Source organism: Canis aureus, chromosome X (genome assembly GCF_053574225.1).
Source record: "Canis aureus isolate CA01 chromosome X, VMU_Caureus_v.1.0, whole genome shotgun sequence".
NCBI classification, from domain to species: domain Eukaryota; kingdom Metazoa; phylum Chordata; class Mammalia; order Carnivora; family Canidae; genus Canis; species Canis aureus.
In genome coordinates, this window is record NC_135649.1 from 75,686,667 (window position 1) to 75,710,715 (window position 24,049).

Genomic DNA, 24,049 nt, shown 5'->3' on the forward strand with positions numbered 1-24,049 from the left:
CTGACAAGTCCTTGAAGCAGGCAGAGTGACATTCCTCTAGAAACTCAGCTGCCTGGATGTTAATACTTTGCTAAGGGCAAAAGGCAATCTAAGCCGGACCCCCTAGGATCCTGGAAGTCTACTTTAACATATAAGAATTCATTTGGAAACTTCCTTTATCTCTATCCACCACCACAACCACCCTCTGCTCAAGATACCTGTTAGCAATCATCTCCCAAGCATATAGCCCACTGATATACATCTGAAGAGTCTCATGACTGAGTTTTTACTAAGTGGTAATAAATGACCTTTTCCTAACAATATCTAGCCCCCTTGGGATCCTGGAAACCTTGTTTCTGAAATGCCTGGGAGGCTTACGCTATTCCTAATTCATATTATATGAAACCATATAATCAGTCACTCCTCACAACCCCAGTACAGCTCTTTCTTCCCATGGTTCCTGTCCTTGTGCTTTAATAAAACAACCTTTTTTGCACCAAGATGTCTCAAGAATTCTTTCTGGGCCATTGGCCTCAAACCTTTAACATCTTTCCTACATCAATAATAGGATCATGGTTATGCTTTAAAATAATCTTTGTCTTAGAGATTAATTCAGATATAGAGAATAATTTGGTATCTGTGATTTGCCTGAAAATAATTGGTGTTGGCTAATGGATTAAGAAAAAAAAAAAGATAACCATTGAAGCTGGGTGATGGGAACATGGAAGGTCCATTCTGTCTTCTTTGTATGAGTTCAGAATTTCTCATGGTAAGAGAAACTAGTTCAAGGTAGAAAATTGGAAAATTATAGAAAAGTGTAAGTCAATAATAATAATTTTGAAATCCACTGTCAGTTTTCCTGGGTAAGAATCCCATCTCTGTCATTTATTAGCTGTCTAATGTTGGACAGGGTACTTATGTTCCCTAGTCTCAGTGTTTCCATTTATGCAATGAGAATGATACTGTACTGTATATTGCCAAATCCAGTCAATAGTAAGATGCACTATTATTATTTATTTGGTCTACCATGGGAAAAAAAAAAACCCTTCCAAGTATACTGATGCACATCTTGAATTCAGAGTTGATAGAATATGACAATATATGAATCTTAGATTTAAGGAAATATAGTGGCGACTACCTCATAGGTTTTTTTTGACAAGTAAATAATTTTAATAACCATCAAATGTGTGATACCTGGGTACTCATTAAATATGAGTTATCATTATCCTCATTGCCATCATCATGAGTGCCATCTAGGAGTGCTTATGTAGTCAGCTTCATGCATGTTTCTCCCACTTAAACAAGAAGGGCAAATTATCTGGATCTTGTTTGGGGTTTAATAGCCATAATACTGGGTGGTGGATTCTCTTGGAAAATTCTAAATTGATAATGTATGAAAATATCATTGCATTATGGTTGATGAAGGGGAAATATTTGTAATAGTCTAAATGCCCAGCACAGGAAATGTCCCAAAGACATTATGGAGATTACTCTCTAAGATATTTAGACTATGCAATATGGGGAAAGAATGAGGGAGGAGCTAGATGTACTGACATGGCAAGATATCTCTGTCATAATGATTAGTAAAGAAAGCAAATCATTAAATAAAATGTATAGTTGAAGTAGGAAATAGCTTATCTTCTTTATACATGTGTGTATGTGTGTGTGTGCATGATGATAGGTAGGCTCCAAAACTCTTAAAATGCTTGCCTCTGAAGGATGAGATTTGGATCAGAGGGAGCTGAAATGACACTTTTATTTTTCCCCCTATGTAATTAGTATTGTTTGATATTTTATACTGTGTATTACTTTTGTAATTAAAACATAATTTGGGGGACGTCTGGGTGGCTCAGCGGTTTGGAGCCTGCCTTCGGCCCAGGGCGTGATCCTGGAGTCCTGGGATTGAGTCCCACATCGGACTCCCTGCATGGAGCCTGCTTCTCCTTCTGCCTGTGTCTCTGCCTCTCTCTCTCTCTCTCTCTTCCCCTCTCTCCCTATCTCTCTCCCTCTCTCTGCCTCTCATGAGTAAAAAAATAAATAATCTTTTAAAAAAGCATAATTTTGAAAGAGTCAAGCATGAAATTTTTTTTGAGAGTATACGAATCTACTCAGTAAGTTTTTCTACTAAAATATGTCCCTTTAACAGCTTGTCATAAGCTTGTACCATGAAACTTTTAAGAATAAAATGAGTAAAGCTTAACACACTCTATATTTTTGCCAAACCCACCTTCTACAAACTGCGACGTTCTCACAGCCAGGACATTGTGGCAAGTCCTCAAGTGTTAAGCCCGTTAATAATGGACCGTGTATGTTATTAATATAGAACACATGACTATTACCATAGCCTAAAACTATTAATTACATTTGTCCCCAAACAAGATTTGATAAGAGATATCATAGACATTAACTTTAGGGTTCCTCACACTAAAATTGGAATACAGAGAAATTTTATTCCATCTATAGGGAAACCACAAAGTATTTTTCAAAAGTCTTCACAACGAGTTCATGTGAAATTTGAGCTGCCTATAGTCTGACTTTTTTAGGTTGATTATTCCAGTATACCTCACAGGAATATATACCTTAAGGGTTTGGGTTGGTGGGAGATCCTTTCTTAGTGACCTAAAGCTTCAATACGGCTCTAAGCTCCCTCTCTCTGCCCTCTCATATTAAGCATAGATTTTTTTTTGTTTATTTTCACTTTTATTTTAGATTTTACTTATTTATTCATGAGAGACACAGAGAGAGGCAGAGACATAGGCAGAGGGAGAAGTGGGCTCCTCACTAGGAGCCCGATGCGGGACTCGATCCCCGGACAGGGAGTACGCCCTGAGCCAAAGGCAGATGCTCAACCACTGAGCCACTCAGGTGTCCCAAGCACAGATTTTTTATAAGATATATTCTAAAATAGGAGTTACCATGATCGCTTAATTTTTTGCTAGTCAAGCCTTGAGAATGAACAAATAGCCCTGAGAACTCACTAACTTACAACAACAAAGATTTGTTTCTTGTTCACATTACTCGTTAGCTGTGGGGATGTTCTATGTATCATTTTATTTTAGAATCCAGGTTGGATGACTAGCCCTTATCTGAGACAAGCTATTCTTGTGATACAATGAAAAGAGGAATGATAGAGCCATGTGATGTCTCTTAAAGCTTAGACATGGAACACATCAACCTTCAACTTGACATCAGTAGGTCAGGAAAATATAATCCTCCTACGGAAGAAGTAGCAGATAGTGTGCAACACTAAGGCAATATACTGCACACGGTATTTGACACGTTGTAATAATTTTGCAACATGATATGCATCAATTTATATGGATACACATTAATAATTACAATCAAAAGGGAGGCCGATGTGGGACTCCATCAGGACCCGGGGATCATGACTTGAGCCAAAGGCAGACCCTCAACCACTGAGCCACCAGGCATCCCAGGATGTGATCTTTAATCTCATTTTTCAAAATAACTCAGAGCTCTACCGTCAGTCCATACTCCTTGCAGGAGAAAGAAAAGAAAAATGGTGCAACTTGTTGGTCGTAGGCAGAAGTTGCATACCAGCTATCTTTTAATGAGGTTTTTAGGAATCTGTCACACATAGTCTTTCTACTTAAAACCCATTGACCAGGGGGCAAGATGGTGGAAGAGTAGGGTCCCCAAGTCCCCACCAAATTACCTAGATAACCTTCAAATCATCCTGAAAATCTATGAATTCGGCCTGAGATTTAAAGAGAGAACACCTGGAATGCTACAGTGAGAAGAGTTCACGCTTCTATCAAGGTAGGAAGACAGGGAAAAAAGAAATAAACAAAAGGCATCCAAGGGGGAGGGGCCCGCGAGAAGGCGGGCTAAGGCCGAGGCCAGTGTCCCCAGGACAGGAAAGCCCCGCCTGGAGAAGCAGGAGTTTCACTAATCTTCCTGGAGGGAAAGGCGCTCCCAGGGAGTTAGAGCAGGATCCCAGGAGGGGCGGGGATGCCCTCAGGCTCCCTGGGACACTAACAGAGCACCTGCGCCCCAGGAAGAGCGCGCCACACCCCGCGGCCAAGCTCCCTAAAGGGCTGCAGCGCGCGCAGGGCGCCGCCAGGGAGCAGCTCAGAAGCGGCTCTGGCAGAGGCTCCGCGCCGAGGGGGCAGCGCGGCCAGGAGCACGAATCCAACAGCACAGGCCCAGGACCACAGGGCGCCGGGGACACAGCCCAAGATCCGGCACTCCCCCCGGGACAGGCAGAAGCCAGGAGAGCACAGGACAACAAAGACACTCCTACCCCAGGCTGAACAGATAGGCGGCCCCGCCCCCGGAGCATCCAGGCCCCTGCAGACTGAGAGCTCCATAGTTACTGCTGGAGCTAAATCCAGGGCTGGAGACGTGGCCCTCCGCTGCCACTGTTGTTCCTCCTGGGGCCTCACAGGATAAACAACCCCCACTGAGCCTCACAGTGGCCTCACGGGATAAACAGGATAAACATCTTTGACTGAGCCCTGCACCAGGCAGGGGGCTGAGCAGCTCCCCCAAGTGCTAACACCTGAAAATCAGCACGGCAGGCCCCTCCCCCAGAAGACCAGCTAGACAGACAGGGGAAAAACAAATTAATGACCAAGCAGCACTGGAAAGTTCCAGGGGAAGTTGAGGGACTTACAGTATACAGAATCAGAGGATACTCCCCCTTGTTTTTATTTTGTTTTTTGATTTCCATTTGCTACCCCCCTTTTTTCTTTTGTTTTTCTTTTTTTTTTCTTTTTTCTTCCTTTTTTCTTTTTTCTTTTTCTTTCCTTCTTTCTCTTCTCTCCGTTTCTCCTTTTCCCAATACAACTTGTTTTTGGCCACTCTGCACTGAGCAAAATGACTAGAAGGAAAACCTCACCTCAAAAGAAAGAATCAGAAACAGTCCTCTCTCCCACAGAGTTACAAAATCTGGATTACAATTCAATGTCAGAAAGCCAATTCAGAAGCACTATTATACACCTACTGGTGGCTCTGCAAAAAAGCAGAAAGGACTCAAGAGACTTCATGACTGCAGAATTTAGATCTACTCAGGCAGAAATTGAAAATAAATTGAATGAGATGCAATCCAAACTAGAGGTCCAAACGACGAGGGTTAATGAGGTGGAAGAACGAGTGAGTGACATAGAAGACAAGTAGATGGCAAAGAGGGAAACTGAGGAAAAAAGAGGAAAACAATTAAAAGATCATGAAAATAGATTAAGGGAAATAAACGACAGCCTGAGGAAGAAAAACGTACGCTTAATTGGGGTTCCCGAGGGCGCTGAAAGGGACAGAGGTCCAGAATATGTATTCGAAGAAATCCTAGCTGAAAACTTTCCTAATCTGGGAAGGGAAACAGGCATTCAGATTCAGGAAATAGAGAGATCCCCCCCTAAAAGCAATAAAAATCGTTCAACACCTCGACATTTAATAGTGAAGCTTGCAAATTCCAAAGATAAAGAGAAGATCCTTAAAGCAGCAAGACACAAGAAATCCCTAACTTCTATGGGGAGAAGTATTAGGTTAACAGCAGACCTCTCCACAGAGACCTGGCAGGCCAGAAAGGGCTGGCAGGATATATTCAGGGTCCTAAATGAGAAGAACATGCAACCAAGAACACTTTATCCAGCAAGGCTCTCATTCAGAATAGAAGGAGAGATAAAGAGCTTCCAAGACAGACAGGAACTGAAAGAACATGTGACCTCCAAACCAGCTCTGCAAGAAATTTTAAGGGGGACTCTTAAAATTCCCCTTTAAGAAGAATTTCAGTGGAACAATCCACAAAAACAGGAACTGAATAGGTATCATGATGACAGTAATCTCATATCTTTCAATAATAACTCTGAATGTGAATGGGCTTAATGACCCCATCAAAAGGCACAGGGTGTCAGAGTGGAAAAAAAAGCAGGACCCATCTATTTGCTGTCTGCAAGAGACTCATTTTAGACAGAAGGACACCTACAGCCTGAAAATAAAAGGTTGGAGAACCATTTACCATTCAAATGGTCCTAAAAAGGAAGGCGGGGTAGCCATCCTTATATCAGATAAACTAAAATTTACCCCGAAGACTGTAGTGAGAGATGAACAGGGATACTATATCCTACTTAAAGGATCCAGCCAACAAGAGGACTTAACAATCCTCAATATGTATGCCCCGAATGTGGGAGCTGCCAAGTATATCAATCAATTAATAAGCAAAGTTAAGACAAACTTAGATAATAATACACTTACACTTGGTGACTTCAATCTAGCGCTTCTACACTTGATAGGTCTTCTGGCACAAGATCTCCAAAGAAACAAAGGCTTTAAATGATACACTGGACCAGATGGATTTCACAGATATCTACAGAACTTTACGTCCAAACGCAACTGAGTACATATTTTTCTTAAGTGCACACGGAACTTTCTCCAGAATAGACCACATACTGGGTCACAAATCAGGACTGAACCGATACCAAAAGATTGGGATTGTCCCATGTGTATTCTCAGAAAATAATGCCTTGAATTTAGAACTAAATCACAACAAGAATTTTGGAAGGACATCAAACACATGGAGGTTAAGGACCATCCTGCTAAAAGATGAAAGGGTCAACCAGGAAATTAAGGAAGAATTAAAAAGATTCATGGAAACTAATGAGAATGATGATACAACCGTTCAAAATCTTTGGGATGCAGCAAAAGCAGTCCTGAGGGGGAAATACATCGCAATACAAGCATCCGTCCAAAAACTGGAAAGAACTCAAATACAAAAGCTAACCTTGCACGGAAAGGAGCTAGAGAAAAAACAGCAAATATATCCTACACCCAGCAGAAGAAGAGAGTTAATAAAGATTCGAGCAGAACTCAACGAAATCGAGACCAGAAGAACTGTGGAACAGATCAACAAAACCAGAAGTTGGTTCTTTGAAAGAATTAATAAGATAGATAAACCCTTAGCCAGACTTATTAAAAAGAAGAGAGAGAAGACTCAAATTAATAACATCATGAATGAGAGAGGAGCGATCACTACCACACTAAGGAAATACAAACGATTTTAAAAACATATTATGAACAACTATACGCCAATATATTAAGCAATCTAGGAGAAATGGACGCCTTTCTGGAAAACCACAAACTACCCAAACTGGAACTGGAAAAAATAGAGAAAGATTGCTAGAACTCATCCAGCAATTTGGCAGTGTGCCAGGATACAAAATCAATGCCCAGAAGTCAGTGGCATTTCTATACCCTAACAATGAGACTGAAGAAAGAGAAATTAAGGAGTCAATACCGTTTACAATTATACCCAAAAGCATAAGATACCTAGGAATAAACCTAACCAAAGATGTAAAGGATCTATACCCTACAAACTATAGAACAGTTCTGAAAGAACTTGAGGAAGACACAAAGTGATGGAAAAGTATTCCATGCTCATGGATTGGCAGAATTAATATTGTGAAAATGTCAATGTTACCCAGGGCAATTTACACGTTTAATGGAATCCCTATAAAAGTACCATGGACTTTCTTCAGAAAGTTAGAACAAATTATTTTAAGATTTGTGTGGAATCAGAAAAGACTCTGAATAGCCAGGGGAAAATTACAAAAGAAAACCATAGCTAGGGGCATCACAATGCCAGATTTCAGGTTGTACTATAAAGCTGTGGTCATCAAGTCAGTGTGGTACTGGCACAGAAACAGACACATAGATCAATGGAACAGAATAGAGAATCCAGAAGTGGACCCTCAACTTTATGGGCAACTAATATTCGACAAAGGAGGAAACACTATCCACTGGAAGAAAGACAGTCTCTTCAATAAGTGGTGCTGGGAAAATTGGACATCCACATGCAGAAGAATGAAACTAGACCACTCTCTTGCACCATACACAAAGATAAACTCAAAATGGATGAAAAATCTAAATGTGAGAAAAGATTCCATCAAAATCCTAGAGGAGAACACAGGCAACACCCTTTTTGAACTTGGCCACAGTAACTTCTTGCAAGATACATCCACAAAGGCAAAAGAAACAAAAGCAAAAATGAACTATTGGGACTTCATCAAGATAAGAAGCTTTTGCACAGCAAAGGATACAGTCAACAAAACTGCAAGACAACCTACAGAATGGGAGAAGATATTTGCAAATGACGTATCAGATAAAGGGCTAGTTTCCAAGATCTATAAAGAACTTCTTAAACTCAACAGCAAAGAAACAAACAATCCAATCATGAAATGGGCCAAAGACATGAACAGAAATCTCACAGAGGAAGACATAGACGTGGCCAACACGCACATGAGAAAATGCTCTGCATCACTTGCCATCAGGGAAATACAAATCAAAACCACAATGAGATGCCACCTCACACCAGTGAGAATGGGGAAAATTAACAAGGCAGGAAACCACAAATGTTGGAGAGGATGCGGAGGAAAGGGAACCCTCTTGCACTGTTGCTGGGAATGTGAACTGGTGCAGCCACTCTGGAAAACTGTGTGGAGGTTCCTCAAAGAGTTAAAAATAGACCTGCCCTACAACCCAGCTATTGCACTGCTGGGGATTTACCCCAAAGATACAGATGCAATGAAACGCCGGGACACGTGTACCCCGATGTTTCTAGCAGCAATGTCCACAATAGCCAAACTGTGGACAAATACCCACCATTTGCTTCTACATGGATGGAACTGGAGGGTATTATGCCGAGTGAAATAAGTCAATTGGAGAAGGACGAACATTATATGGTCTCATTCATTTGGGGAATATAAATAATAATGAAAGGGAATAAAGGGGAAAGGAGAAAAAATAAGTGGGAAATATCAGAAAGGGAGATAGAACATGGCGGACTCCTAACTCTGGGAGACGAACTAGGGGTGGTGGAAGGGGGAGGAGGGCGGGGAACGGGGGTGACTGGGTGTCGGGCACTGAGGGGGGCACTTGATGGCATGAGCACTGGGTGTTGTTCTGTATGTTGACAAATTGAACACCAATAAAAAATAAATTTATTATTAAAAAAAAAATAACATTGACCAGGGCAGCCGCGGTGGCTCAGTGGTTTAGCTCCGCCTTCAGCCAGGGGCGTGTCCTGGAGTCTGAGGATCGAGTCCCGCATCTGGCTCCCTACATGGAGCCTTCTTCTCCCTCTGCCTGTGTCTCTGCCTCTTTCTCTCTCTGTGTGTCTCTCAGTGAATTAAATCTTAAAAAAAAAATTGGACCGGGGATCCCTGGATGGCTCACTGGTTTAGTGCCTGCCTCTTCCCAGTGCGTGGTCCTGGAGTCCTGGGATCGAGTCCGACGTCAGTCTCCCTGCATGGGAGCCCGCTTATCTCTCTGCCTGTGTCTCTGCCCGCCCCCCCTGCTCTGTGTCTCTCATGAACAAATAAATAAAATCTTAAAAAAAAAAAACATTGACCTTGGGGCACCTGGGTAGCTCAGTGGTTGAGTGTCTGCCTTTGGCTCCAGTCAGGTCGTTATCCTGGGGTCCTGGGATTGAGTCCCATATCAGGCTCCCCCACGGGGAGCCTGCTTCTCCTTCTGCCTATGTCTCTGCCTTCCTCTGTGTGTCTCTCATGAATAAGTAAAATCTAAAAAATAAAAATAAATAAATAAAACCCATTGACCGGAATTTATTCTCATGGCCACAGATGACAAGAAAGGCTGGGAAATACAATCTTTAATCTAGAAAATCATGCATTCATTTGAAGTCTATTCTTGAGAAATGACAGTACACGATTACCAACCTTTGCTCTATTTATTTGTAGGGTTATAGTAATCACTAAGTGTATGTCAGCTTTTTCTCCTCCATTAAATTTTTTAATTACAAAGATAATATTTACAGTTCAAGCTCATTATAAGAATCCAAATAATACACGAGTATATACAGTCAAGAATCTCCTCCCTTTCTCTGAGGAGTTTAGCATGTATTCTTTACACCTATTGTTATGGTCGATGGTCTGCACATGTATACATGTATCCATCCATTCATCCAGACATACATACCTACATATGTATATAACTTTTTGTTTCTGTGTTGTCCCCTTAAGCAAGAACAAGCTTGTGTAATAACATCTTACTCTGTGACAGACAGTATATCATGTAGCCATTCCTGTGTCATGATTGCAATTGTTCATGTTTCATATCACTTAATGATATGTGCCTGCTCATATAGACAGCTTGTCCAGAAATGTCTTAATGAAACTAATTTCTTTTTGCAATAACATGTTTTAGTTCTTTTCTTACTTATAAAAGTAATATCTCATCGTTATAGGAAATTTGAGTAAGTATACATGTGATTGCGTAATAAAGCAAGAGCAAAATAAACTAGAATAGACTGCAGTTGCTTTGCTTTCCAGAGTAAATGGCATAATTCATAGCAGTGTGGAAATAAATATCTTTATTGCTCTCTTCTCTCCAGAGTAGTAGGAACAGGAAGAAAGAAGTGTGACATTAAAATGTCAAGGCCTGTGCTGATTTTTGTGTGTGTGCTTCTGTAGTGTGGGACTGAAACAGATGGTCTGCCTTTTAGCTGTTTATCGGAGCCCATTAGTCAGTCTTTGGATAGGTAGAAGAAGATGCACAGTATAACTTAATATTTATAAGGAGTGGTGGTGAGTGTTATGTGTGTGGCGGATGAGGCCTGAGGGAAAGGTCCTTAGAAAGAGGGGAAGCAAAGCATCTAGAAGTGATAAATGGGGCCAAGAAAGAAGGTGCAAGATTGGAGCCCACAAAAGCAGTGAACAAGTGAAAAATTACACCTTACAATGTCTCCTTTTAGGTTGTAAATGTTCAGTGTTGATTATTTCCCATGTCTTCTTGTAATCTCCCCCTCTGCTTCTCAGACCATCGGTAATGTGTAAACTCACACAAATATCTTGGTTAAGTGATTCTGAAGTGTGACTATCATGGAAACAGCTGTTTATCTGCAAGTAAATTAAAACAATGATGAGTTGGCATTTTATTTTTTCATATTGCCATGGAATAAAAAGAATGACAGGTGAGTGATCATCATGCATTAGTTTCCAGTCCATTTAATCGGTCTGACAAAGCAGTAGAGACCATTCCTGGGTTCTTGACTCATTACACTGTGATCCCAGTACACAGGATGTATTTTTGTGTCCAGTCAATATTTCTACTTTCATTTTAAAATTGTGGTCTTTTGGGGAGAATGTAGGCTAGGGAAATGGGAAGTGAGAGGAGGCAAGCCCTGACTAGAGTGCTAGAATATGTGATCTTGGTAAGGTTTATTGCCCAACTGTTAATGAAGGAGAGAAAAGGAGAGATCAGAAGTGGGAATAGGAGAAAGGAATTAAACTTAGACCTTTTATTTCTCAACGAAATGTCTTCCTACAGATGAAGAGTATCCAATGGCTGGAATTATGCAGTATTGTAACATCTAAAAATATTGATGACTTCTACTCCAATTAGGAAGGCAGTTTTGGGGCAGACCGTGACCCCAGGCTTCCTTGATGAGATCACCACCTAGATATTCAGGAGAATAATCATAGATTAGTCAACTCTCCAATTATGGCAGTATATTTGGAAGTATAGAATAACTTTTTAAAAAATATTTTATTTATTTATTCATGAGAGACACATAGAGGCAGAGACACAGGCAGAGGGAGAAGCAGGCTCCCTACGGGGAGCCTGATGTGGGGCTCAATCCCAGGACCCCGGGATCACACTCTGAGCCAAAGGCATACGCTCAATCACTGAGCTACCCAGGTGCGTCTAGGATATCTTTTTTAAAAAGAGTTTTTTTACTATTTATTCATGAGAGAGAGAGAGAGAGAGAGAGATAATGAGAGCATGAGCAGGGGGAAGGTCAGAAGAAGATGAGAAGCAGACTCCCTGCTGAGCAGGGAGCCCCACACTGGGTTTGATCCCAGAAATCCAGGATCTTGACCTGAGCTGAAGACGGATGCTTAACAGACTGTGCCACCAAGGCACTATAGAATATCATTTGTGACATTTGTGAAAGGTCCAGAAAATATAAGATAAATATTACCTTAGCATCCTCTCTTTCCCTGATGGGGTGACCGAAGCCTCCCCAGTTTGCCCAGGTTTTCCTGGTTTTAGCACTGAAAGATGTGCATTCTTGGAATTCCCTCAGGCCTGGGCAAACTGGGGTTGGTCACTGTACTCCAAGCCTTCCTCTCTTGCCCCCCCCCCACCCCCATCATCCACCTCTTCCACTGACCTAGTTTTCGGAGCCTTAGCGCGGTCTTTTCCTTCTTCAGGAAACCTATCATCCAGGATGCCTGGGTGGTTCAGTGGCTGGGTGTCTGCCTTCGGCTCAGGGCGTGATCCCGGAGTCCCGGGGTGGAGTCCCACATTGGGCTCCGTGTATGGAGCCTGCTTCTCCCTCCGCCTATGTCTCTGCCTCTCTCTCTGTGTCTCTCACGAATAAATAAATAAAATCTTAAAAAAAAGGAAACCTATCATCCAAACAACATGAGGAAAATGAAGGTGCTCCAATGACATTACGAATAAGGAAAACCTAAGATTGTTTTCTATCCTTAACAGCAACAAGAAAAATTAAGTAGTCATGCCCAGCATGGAGCCCAACATGGGGCTCCAACTCACAACTGTGAGATCAAGACCTCAGCTGAGATCAAGAGTCAGATGCTCAACCAACTGAACCACCTGGGTGCCCTAACAAAAACATTTTTTAGTATTCCCTCATTTAAATTTCAATCATATTAAACTTTAAGGTTTTTCCTGAGCTGTTACCCAACTATTAGAGTTGTCTATAGTTTTACATTCCTTTTGTATATATATAAAACAATGTTTTTTTTTTTTTTGTATTCTTTACTGGAGTGTAATTGACACACGATGTTACATTAGTTTCCAGTGTACAGCATAGTGATTCAACAACAACTGTGTGCTTTATGCTATATTCACCACAACTGTAGCTATCATCTGTCACCATGCAACACTGTTATAATACTACTGACTGTATTCCCTATGCTGTACTCTTTTTTCTGATTTATTCCTTCCATAACTGGAAGCCTGCCTCTTCCATTCACCTTCAACCATTTTGCACCCACCATTGGAGCACCTAAATACATAAAACAAATGTTTTTTTCTCAGTTAGCTATAATCTTTTTTTTTTTAATTTTTATTTATTTATGATAGTCACAGAGAGAGAAAGAGAGAGAGAGGCAGAGACATAGGCAGAGGGAGAAGCAGGCTCCATGCACCGGGAGCCCGATGTGGGATTCGATCCCGGGTCTCCAGGATCGTGCCCTGGGCCAAAGGCAGGCGCCAAACCGCTGGGCCACCCAGGGATCCCTATAATCTTTTTTTTAAAGAAGATTTTATTTATTTATTCATGAGAGACACACAGAGAGAGAGAGAGAGAGAGAGAGAGAGGCAGAGACACAGGAAGAGGGAGAAGGAGGCTCCATGCAGGGAGCCTGACGTGGGACACAATCCCGGGTCTCCAGGATCAGGCCCTGGGTAAAGGCGGCGCAAAACCGCTGAGCTACCTGGGCTGCCCACATAAAGCAAATCTTAAGGGACATAAAGAGAGAAACTGATGGTAATACAATAATAATAGGGGACTTTAACACCTCATATCAATGGATAGATCATCCAGGCAGAAAATCAATATGGAAGCTGTCTTTGAATGTCACATTAGACCAGTTGGACATAGCAGATACATACAAAATATTCCATCCCAAAAGAACAGGATACACATTATTTTTCAGGTGCACATGGAAAATTCTCCAGAATAGATCACATGTTAGGCAAAAAAACAAGTCTCAGTAAATTTAAGAAGATTGAAATCATACTTACATATGTTTTCTAACCACAACAGTATGAAACGTGTAATCAGTTGCAAGAAGAAAACTGGAAAAACCAAAAATATGTGGAAGCTGAACATGCTACCAAACGGCAAATGGGTTGATGGAGAAGAAATCAAAGACAATTTAAAAAATACGTGCTTTAATTCTTCTTTAAATATGTGATAGAATTGTCCAGTGAAACTATCAAGGCCAGGAAATTTCTTTTTGACAGTTTTTAAAATATAAATATGGAAACTATTTCCATCACAATTAAAGGAATATTAAACCTATGTATTTCATATCAGATGAGTTGTGATAGTTATTTGTTTCCTACAAATTGGTGAGACTTGTAAGTTGTCATATTCATTTGTGTAGTTATTCATTGTATTCTTTTATTATTCTGTTGTCTGTAAGACTTGTAGTGATAGTCCTTTTCATTCGTTATACTGATGATTTGTTTCTTCTCTCCTTTTGTTTATGTCAGTCTTGCTAGAGGTTTGTCCATTTTTATCTTTTCCAAAGAACCACTTCCAACTCTGGCAACCACTAATACATTTTCTATATTTGTGAGGGATTTTGTTTCTGTGTTTGTTTTAATTTCAAATATAAGTGAGGTCATATGGTATTTGTCTTTCTCTGGATGACTTATTTCACTTAGGATAAGGCCCTCAAGTTTCCTCCATATTGTCACAAAAGGAGGGTTTTCACATTTTTTGTGGCTGAATAATATCCAATTATATATAATATATGAAATATTATATATAAAATCACATTCTCTTTCTTTATTCATCTGTTGTGGGCAATTAAGTTGTCCTCATGTCTTGATTATTGTAAATAATGTTTTAATGAACATGGGGCTACAGATACAGATAACTCTTTGACATCATGATTTCATTTCCTATAGATAAATATGTAGAAATGTAATTATTGCTGGACCATGTGCCAAATTTATTTTTAACTTTTTTGAGGAAACTCCATATTGTTTTCTGTACTAATTGCACTAGCTTATATTTCCACCAACAGTACACATGGGTCCCCTATACTCCACATCTTAGTCAACAGTTATTATTATTGTTTTTTGTAATAGCCATTCTAACAGGCTTAAGGTGATATATTGCTGTGGCTTTGATGTGCATTTCCTCAGTGATTAGTAATGCTGGGCACTTTTTCATGTACCTATTGGCCATTTGTTTGTCTTTGGAAAAATAACTATTCAGATCCTCTGCCCATTTTTTAAAAAGATTTTTTTAATTTATTTATTCATGAGACAGAGAGAGAGAGAGAGAGAGAGAGAGAGGCAGAGACACAGGCAGAGGGAGAAGCAGGCTCCATGCAAGGAGCCCGACATGAGACTCAATCCTGGGACCCCAGGATCCCATCCTGGGCCGAAGGTAGGCACTAAACCACTGAGCCACTCAGGGACCCTCCCCACCTGCCCATTTTTAATTGGATCATTTGCTTTTTATCCTATTGAGTTGTGTAAGATATTTTTATATTTTGGATATTAAACCTTTATCAAATATATGACTTGTAAATATTTTCTCCAATTCTGTAGGTTGCCTCTTTATTGGCTGATAGCTTCCTTTGCTGTTCAGAAGCTTTTTAGTTTGCTGTAGCCCCCCGTGTTTATTTTTGCTTTAGTTGCCTTTGCTGCTGGTGTCCAATCCAAAAATATCATTGCCAAGATTGATGTCAAGGAGCTTAGCCTCTTGTGCATTCTTCTAAGAATTTTATGGCTTCGGGTCTTATGTTAACTCTTTAGTCCATTCTGAGTTTATTTTTATCTATGGTGTATGATAGTGATCCAGCTTCATTCTTTTGCATGTAGCTGCCCATTTTTCCAGTAGCCATTTATTTAAAAAATATAAATATTTATATAAAAAATAAAAATATTTATTATATATTCTTGTCTTCCTCTAAATTAATTCAGTATTGTGTACACACACACACACACACACACACACACACACATATATATATATATATTTTTTCTGGACACTTTATTCTTTTCCATTGACTTATGTATCTGTTTTTATGCCAATGCCACACTGTTTTAATCATGCTAGCTTTCTAATATAGTTTATTTTTTAAATTTTTTAAAGATTTTATTTATTTATTCATGAGAGACACAGAGAGAGAGAGACAGAGAGAGAGAGGCAGAGACACAGGCAGAGGGGGAAGCAGGCTCCATGCAGAGAGCCCGATGTGGGACTTGATCCCGGGTCTCCAGGATCACGCCCTGGGCCGAAGGCAGATGCTCAACTGCTGAGCCACCCAGGCGTCCCTCTAATATAGTTTAAAATCTGGAAGTGTGATGCCTCCAGCTTTATATTTCTTTCTCAAGACTATTCTGGATAATCTAGGTCTTCTGTGGTTCCATGCAAGTATTTGGATTATTTGTTTTAGGAGTAATTTTCTAAATTTCCTTTCAGGATTTTTTATTGCTAATGAATAGAAATACAACTGATTTACTTTTTTTTTCAACTGATTTACTTTGTAGATTATTTTTTGTCCAGCAAATTTGCTGAATTTATTAGTTCTAACATTTTCTTGGGTAAATCTTTAGACTCTCTTACATACAAGACTATTTTATTTCCACGTATAAATGATTCTAGACCTTCATTTCCAAATTTTATTTCTCTTTCTTGCCTAATTGTCCTGGCTACAAATTCCACTTTATTGTTGAATAAAATTGTCAAGAGCAGTCATGTTTTTTCGGATTTTTATATCAGAGTAAATGTTTTTGGGTTCTCTATTCAGTATGATGTTTGTGGTGGGCTTTCTTCATTTGTTAATTTTTTTTAAGATTTATTTATTTATTTGAGAGAGAGAGACAGAGAGACAGAGAGAGAGGTGGAAGGAAAGAGAATAAGAGAGTCTCAAGCAAACTCCCCGCTGAGTGGGGAACCCAACAGGGGGCTCGATCTCATGACCCTGAGATCATGACCTGACCTGAAATCAAGAGTCAGATGCTTAACCGTTGAGTCACCTAGGTGACCTTGCTGTGGGCTTTCTATATATGGCTTCTATATATATGGTTAGAGAGTTGTCTTCTAGTTTTTTTTTTAAGATTTTTAATTTATTTATTCATGAGAGACACAGAGAGAGAGAGATAGAGAGAGAGACAGAGATACAGGCCGAGGGAGAATCAGGCTCCATGCAGGGAGCCCGATGTGGAATTTGATCCCAGGACTCCAGGATCATGCCCTGGGCCGAAGGCAGGCTCTAAACCACTGAGCCACCCAGGCATCCCATCTTTTAGTTTTTTAAATTGTTTTTGTGTGATAAAAGGGTGTGGAATGTTCTCAAATGCTTCTTCTGCATTGATATGATCCTGTGTCTTTTTCTTCATTCTGTTAATGTAGTCCATTTCAATGATTGATTTGTACATGTTGAACCATCCTTGCATTTCAGGAATTAATTCCACTAGGTCCCACTGTATAATCCTTCTTTTAGCGTGCTGTTGAATATGATTTGCCAGTATTTTTCTAGGGATTTTTATGTGACTATATAACATGAATATTGTTCTCTAGCTTTTGTTGTTTTTCTATTGTCCGGTTTTGATATCAGGGAAATGCAGGCCACATTGAATGAGTGGGATATGTTTTATCCTCTTTGGGCTTTTTGAAGAGGTTGGTGAGATTGGCATAAATTCTCATTTACGTGTTTTGTTGTAGTAGTAGTAGCAGTAGTTGTTGTTGTCATTTTAATTCACCAGTGAACCTTTGGACCTGGGCAGTTTTAGTTTTTGGATGTTTTTGGATTAGCGATTCAATCTGTTTACTTAGCACAAGGTCCATTTAGGTTTCCCATTTAGTCATGCTTCTGTTTTAGTAGTTGAGTGTTTTGAAGAATTTATCCATTTCTTGTAAGTTATCCAATTTATTGTTCAACAATTGTTGGTAGAATTTTTCTTTTCTTTTCTTCTAAGCTTTTATTTAAATTCCAGTTAATGGGCATACAGTATAATATAATTTAAAGTGTAAAATTTATTGATTGAACACTTGGCTAAAACGTCTAGTGCTCATCACAAGTGCACTCTTTAGTCTCCATCACCTATTTAACCCACCCCACCACCCACCTCCCTGCTGGTAACTATCAGTTTATTTTCTATAGTTAAAAGAGTCTATTTCTTGGTTTGCCTCTCTCCCTCTCTCTCTCTTTCTTTACGCTCATTTGTTTTCTTTCTTAAATTCTACATATGAGTGAAATCATAATGGTATTTGTCTTTCCTGACTGACTTGTTTTGCTTACCATTATGTTTTCTAACTCCCTCCATGTTTTGGCAAATGGCAAGATTTCATTCTTTTTTGTGGCTGAGTAATGTTCTGTCGTATATATACACCACCTCTTTTTATCCATTCTGTAGTCTTTGACATCTGGACTCTTTCCATAACTGGGCTATTGTAGATAATGCTGGTAAAATCTCAGGATGCTTGCATTATGTCTAATTAATATTTTGTATTTTGGGGGTAAATACCTCGTGGTGCAATTGCTGGATTATAGGGTAGTTCTATTTTTAACTTTTTGAGGAACCTCCATCCTGTTTCCCAGTGTTAGTGCACCAGTTTGCATTCCCACCAACAGTGTAAGAGGGTTCCTTTTTCTCTACATCCTCAGCAACACCTGTTGTTTCTCGTGTCGTTGATTTGTATTTCCCCAGTGATGAGTGATTTTGAGCATCTTTTCATGTGTCTCTTGGCCATCTTCATGTCTTCTTTGGAAAATGTTTATTCATGTCTTCTGCCCATTTTTATAATTGTATTATTTGATGTTAGGGGATGATGAGTTTGCTAAGTTCTTTATAGATTTTGGATTCCAAACCTATCAGATATGTCATTTGCAAATATCTTCTCCCATTCTTTAGGCTGCATTTAAGTTTTGCTGATTGCTTCCCTTGCTGTGCAGAAGCTATTTATTTTGATGAAGTCCCAATAGTTTATTTTTGTTTTTGTTTCCCTTGCATCAGGAGACATATGTAGTAAGAAGTTGCTAAGGCCAACATAAAACGGGTTACTGCCTGTGTTTTCCTCTAGAAATTTAATGGCTTCCTGTCTTATCTCTTCCTTTTGCATGTTAGTCCAGTTTTCCCAACACCATTTGTTGTAAATACTGTTTTTCCCCCCTTTGGATAGTCTTTCCTATTTTGTAGAAGATTAGTTGACCATATATAGTGGTAGGTTCATTTCTGAGTTTTCTATTCTGTTCTAGTGATCTAGGTATCCATGTTTGTGGCAGTACCATACTGTCTTGATCACTACAGCTTTGTAATGTAAGTTGAAGTCCAGAATTGGGATGCCTCCAGATTTGATTTTCTTTTTCAAGGTTGCTTCATTTATTTGGGATCTTTTGTGGCTCCATACAAATTTTAAGATTATTCTAGCTCTGTGAAAAATGATCTTCGTGGATGGCATTAAATGTGTAGATTGCTTTTTGTGTAGCATAGACATTTTAACAATATTTCTTCTTCCAATCCATGAGCAGGGAGTGTCTTTCCAATTCCTTGTATCATCTTCAATTTCTTTAATCAATGTTTTATAGTTTTCAGAATATAGAACTTTTACCCCTTTGGTTAGGTTTCTTCCTTGGAATCTTATGTTTTTTGGTGCATTTGCAAATGAGTTTGATTCCTTGATTTCCGTTCCTGCTGCTTCATTATTGACGTATAGAAATGCAACAGGTTTGTACGTTGATTTTATATCCTGTGATTTTCTGAATTTGTGTATCAGTTCTAGCAATTTTTTGGTGGAGTCTTTTGGGTTTTCTACGAAGACTATTGTGTCTTCTGCAAATAGTGAAAATTTGACTTCTTCCTTGCTGATTTGGATGACTTTTATTTCTTTTTGTTATGTAATTTCTGTGGCTAGGACTTCAATGTTAAGTTACAGTGGCAGGAGTGGATATCCCTGTCCTGTTCCTGACCATAGGGGGAAAGTTCTCAGGTTTCCATCTAGTAGGATGATATTAGCTGTGGGTTTTTGGTATATTTCATATATTCATGTATTAATTAGGTTGAGGTATGTTTCCTCTTCCTACTTTGTTGAGGGTTCTTATTTTGAAAGGTTGTTGTACTTTGTCAAATGCTTTCTCTGCATCAATTGAAATAATCAAATGGTTCTCATCATTTATTTTATTAATGTGGTGTATCACATTGATTGACCTGTGAATATTTTTTATGATTTTATTTATTTATTCATGACACACACACACACAGAGAGAGAGAGAGAGAGAGAGAGAGAGAGAGAGAGAGGCAGAGACATAGGCAGAGGGAGAAGCAGGCTCCATGCAGGAAGCCTGACATACGACTGGATCCCGGGTCTGCAGGATCTCCTGAGCTGAAGGCGGCACTACACCGCTGAGCCACCTGGGCTGCCCTGATCTGTGAATATTGAACCACCCCTGCGGTTCAGGAATATATCCCACTTGATTGTGGTAAATGAATCTTTTAATGTACTGTTGGATTTGGTTTGCTAGTATTTTATTGAGAATTTTTGTATCCATATACATCAGGGATATTTGGCCTGTTGTTTTCTTTTTTAGTTGAGTCTTTATCTAGTTTTGGTATCAGGGTACTTCTGGCCTCATAGAATGAATTTGGAAATTTCCCTTTCCATTTTATTTTTTTTATTATTTTACTTTTACATAGTTGGGGAAAAATAGGTATTAACTCTTCTTAAATGTTTGGGAAAGTTCATCTGTGAAGCCAGGTGGCCCTGAACATTCGAACGGTGGGATTTTTTTTTTTTTTTTTTGATGACTGATTCGATTTCTTTACTCTTGCAGTTTTCTATTTCTTTTTCTTTTAGTTTTGGTAGATTATAGATTTCTAGGATTTATCCATCTTTTTTTCTGGTTGTCTGAATCCTTGGCATATAGTATTTTATAATATTTTCCTAGATTTGTTTGTACTTCCGTGGTGTTGGTTATTACTCCTCTCTCATTTGTGATTTTGTTTATTTGGATCTTTCCTCTTTTCTATTTGATAAGTCTGGCTAGAGGCTTATCAATTTTATTTTATTTTTTTCAAAGAACTAGCTCCTGGTTTCTTTGATCTGTTCTATTGGGGTTTTGTTCGTTTGTTTTGTTTTGTAGTATGTGTGTGTTTGTTTTTAGTTTCTATATCCTTTGCTTCTGCTCTAATCTTCATTATTTCCTTCCTTCTACTTGCTTTAGGCTTTGTTGGTTTGTTGTTGTTGTTTTGTAGCTCCTTTAGGTGTAAGGTTAAGTTGTTTTGGGGATTTTTCTTGCTTCTTAAGATGGGCATTTATTGCTCTATACTTCCCTCTTAGGACCACTTTTGCTTCATCCCAACGGTTTGGGACCATTGTGCTTCATTTTCATTTGTGTCCATGTATTATTATTTTTTTAAATAACTTCCCTGATTTCTTGGTTGACCTATTCATTCTTTTCTGACATGCTGTTTAGCCTCTATATATTTGTGGTCTCCCCAGGTTTTTTTTCTTGTGGTTGACTACAACTTTCATAGTATTGTGGTCAGAAAATATGCATGGTATGATCACAATCTTTGTGTACTTTTTAGTACTTGGTCCTGATTTGTGACCTAGTATGTGATCTATTCTGGAGAAGCTCCCAGTGCACTTGAAAATAATGTGCGGGGAGGCCTGGGTGCCTCAGTGGTTGAGCGCCTGCCTTTGGCTTGGGGCATCATTCCAGGGTCCTGGGATCGAGTCCTGCATCATGCTCCCTGCGAGGGGTCTGCTTCTCCCTCTGCCTGTGTCTCTGCCTCTCTCTCTGTGTCTCTCATGAATAAATAAATACAATCTTTAAAAAAAATGAGAGAAAAGAATGTGTATTCTGCTGCTTTAGGATGAAATGTTCTGAATATATCTGTTAAGTTCATCTGGTCCAGTGTGCCACTGAAAGCCATTCTTTCCTTGTTGATTTTCTGTTTAGATTATCTCTCCATTGATGTAAGTGGCATGTTAAATTTCCATACTATTTTTGTATTATTATCAATGAGCTTCTTTTGTTTTTGTTATTGTTTTACATATTTGGCTGCTCCTATGTTGAGTGCATATTTATAATTGTTAGATATTATTGTTGGATTGTCTCCTTTATTTTTATTTCTTTTAAGATTTTATTTATGTATTCATGAGAGACAGAGAAAGGCAGAGACACAGGTAAAGGGAGAAGCAGGCTCCATGCAGGAAGCCCGATGTGGGACTCGATCCTGGGACTCCAGGATCACACCCTGAGCCAAAGGCAGATGCATTCAACTGCTGAGCCACCCAGGTGTCCCGATTGTCTCCTTTATTATGATATAGTGTAGTGTGCTTCTTTACCATCTTTGGTTTAATGTCTAGTTTGTCTGATATAAATATTGCTAATCTGGCTTTTTTTTACATCCATTTCCATGATAAATATTTGTCCATCCTCTCACTTTCAATGTGCAGGTGTCTTTAGGTCTAAAATGAATCTCTTGCATGCAGCATATAGATGGGTCCTGTTTTTTTTTTTTTTTTTAGTCCATTCTGACACCCCATGTCTTTTGATTGGAGCTTTTAGTCCATTTATATTCATTAATTATTGGTAGACGTGTATGTATTTCCATCTTGTTATTTGGCTTGTCATTGTTTCTGGAGATTTTCTCTGTTCCTTCCTTGCCTTTGTTGCTTTTGGTCTTTCCTTTGCACTCAAACAGTCCCCCTTAATATTTCTGCAGGGCTGGTTTAGTGGTCATGAAGTCCTTTTGTATTTGCTTGTCTGGGAAACTCTTTATCTCTCCTTCTACCCTGAATGATAGCCTTGCTGGGTATTTTTCCCATTCAGCACGTTGAATATGTCATGTCACTCCCTTCCCGCTTGCCAAATTTTGTTGAAAGATCTGCAGCTAGTCTTATGGGTCTTCCCTTGTCAGTTATGTACTTTTGTCTACCTTCTCTTAAGATCTTTTTTCGTCACTATAGTTTGCAAATTTAATTAAAAGATGTCTTGGTGTTGGCCTGCTTTTGTTGATTTTGATGGGATTTTTTTCTGTACCTCCTGGATCTGAGTGTCTCTTTCCTTCCCCAGATTAGGGAGATTTTCAGCTGTTATTTCTTCAAATATATTTTCTGCCCCCTTTTCTCTCTCTTCTTCTGAGACTCGTATAATATGAATGATGTTACATTTGATGGAGTCACTGAGTTCCCTAAGTCTATACTCATGTTCCATAATTCTTCTTTCTCTCTTTTGTTCAGCTTCATTATTTTCCATTATTTTGTCTTCTTTATCACTGATTCATTTCTCTGCTTCTTCCATCCTATGTCCATTGCATCAAGCTTATTTCCACTCTCAGTGAATTGCATTCTTCATTTCTGACTGTTTTTTTAAACGCTTTTTTTCTCTGTGGTAAGGTCCTCCCTGAAGTCTTCCATTCTTTTCTCAAGCCCAGTGAGTATCCTAATGATTGTTGCTTTAAATTGGCCATCAGGCATGTTACTTACATTTGTTTCACCTGGATCTCTGGCCATGACCTTACCTTGTTGTTTCATTTGGGATGAATTCTTCCATGTTGGTGCATTGTCGAAGTATCTGCCTTCTTCTCTGTGTTAGAAAAGCCCATTATATTTCCTGCTCTTGAGAGTAATGACTTCATGAAGAAGAGGTCATAGAGTGTCCAGGGCCTGACACTTCAGGGAGTCTCTCCGGTGTGTGCTGCCTTCACTCTGCTGTTGTGTTTTGGCTGCTCTGTCCTTCAGGGTGGTCTTCTGCAGAGACTCTCCTTGCCTGTAGTGGCAGAGTTTGGTCCTCGGCCGGTGTGGTGAATTTTAACTAAATGTACTCTGGTCTGCTTGCGAAATGAGACCCAATGCTATTTCGACTAGATTTGAAGCTGTGTAGAATTCTGTTCAAGGGATATGGTGTGGGTGGAGGTTTCAGCTGGTCCTCTGGGGGAAGGGGCCTGCCACACTGGGACTGAGGCAAGCTTGACCAAGAGGGGCAGTCTTGCATGACTGCAAGCGTGTGGGACTTGGTGTGAGCAGGTTAGGACACCCGCATTGGTGCTTGCACTGCTTACTGCAGGTGGTTTTGTGATTATGCTGAGGGGTAGGCATTGGAAATGTCCTGTGTCTTAAGGGGCCGATCCCTGAATGCTGCCTCTCCTTTCTGTGTAGCCCCAGGCATTCTCCAGATTGCTGTTTCCACAGTGTCTGCCCCAGTATTATTTGCCCACCTTCTCTCCAGGAGTAGGGCAGAACCCTGCCCTCAGGGTTCTGTCTCAGCCAAGCCTGGTGACTTTTAAAACTCCAGTCTTTACGCCCTGCTGTTTGAAAAACTGATGAAAATCAGCCCCTCTCCTCTCATTTTCCCTGCCAATGGCTTTGGGG

General features: G+C 39.7%; 1 long non-coding RNA gene across 1 annotated transcript in view; it reads right to left on the bottom strand.

Moving 5' to 3' along the window:
* Nucleotides 1–9,684: 9,684 nt before the first annotated feature.
* Nucleotides 9,685–24,049, bottom strand: part of LOC144307947 (uncharacterized) — a 47,521-nt gene continuing 33,156 nt past the window's right edge. The window contains exons 3-5 of the long non-coding RNA XR_013374599.1: nt 13,729–13,782; nt 11,249–11,409; nt 9,685–10,850 (exon numbers count right to left, since the gene is read on the bottom strand). This is a non-coding gene — a long non-coding RNA (uncharacterized LOC144307947). The remainder of the gene's footprint in view (nt 10,851–11,248; nt 11,410–13,728; nt 13,783–24,049) is intronic.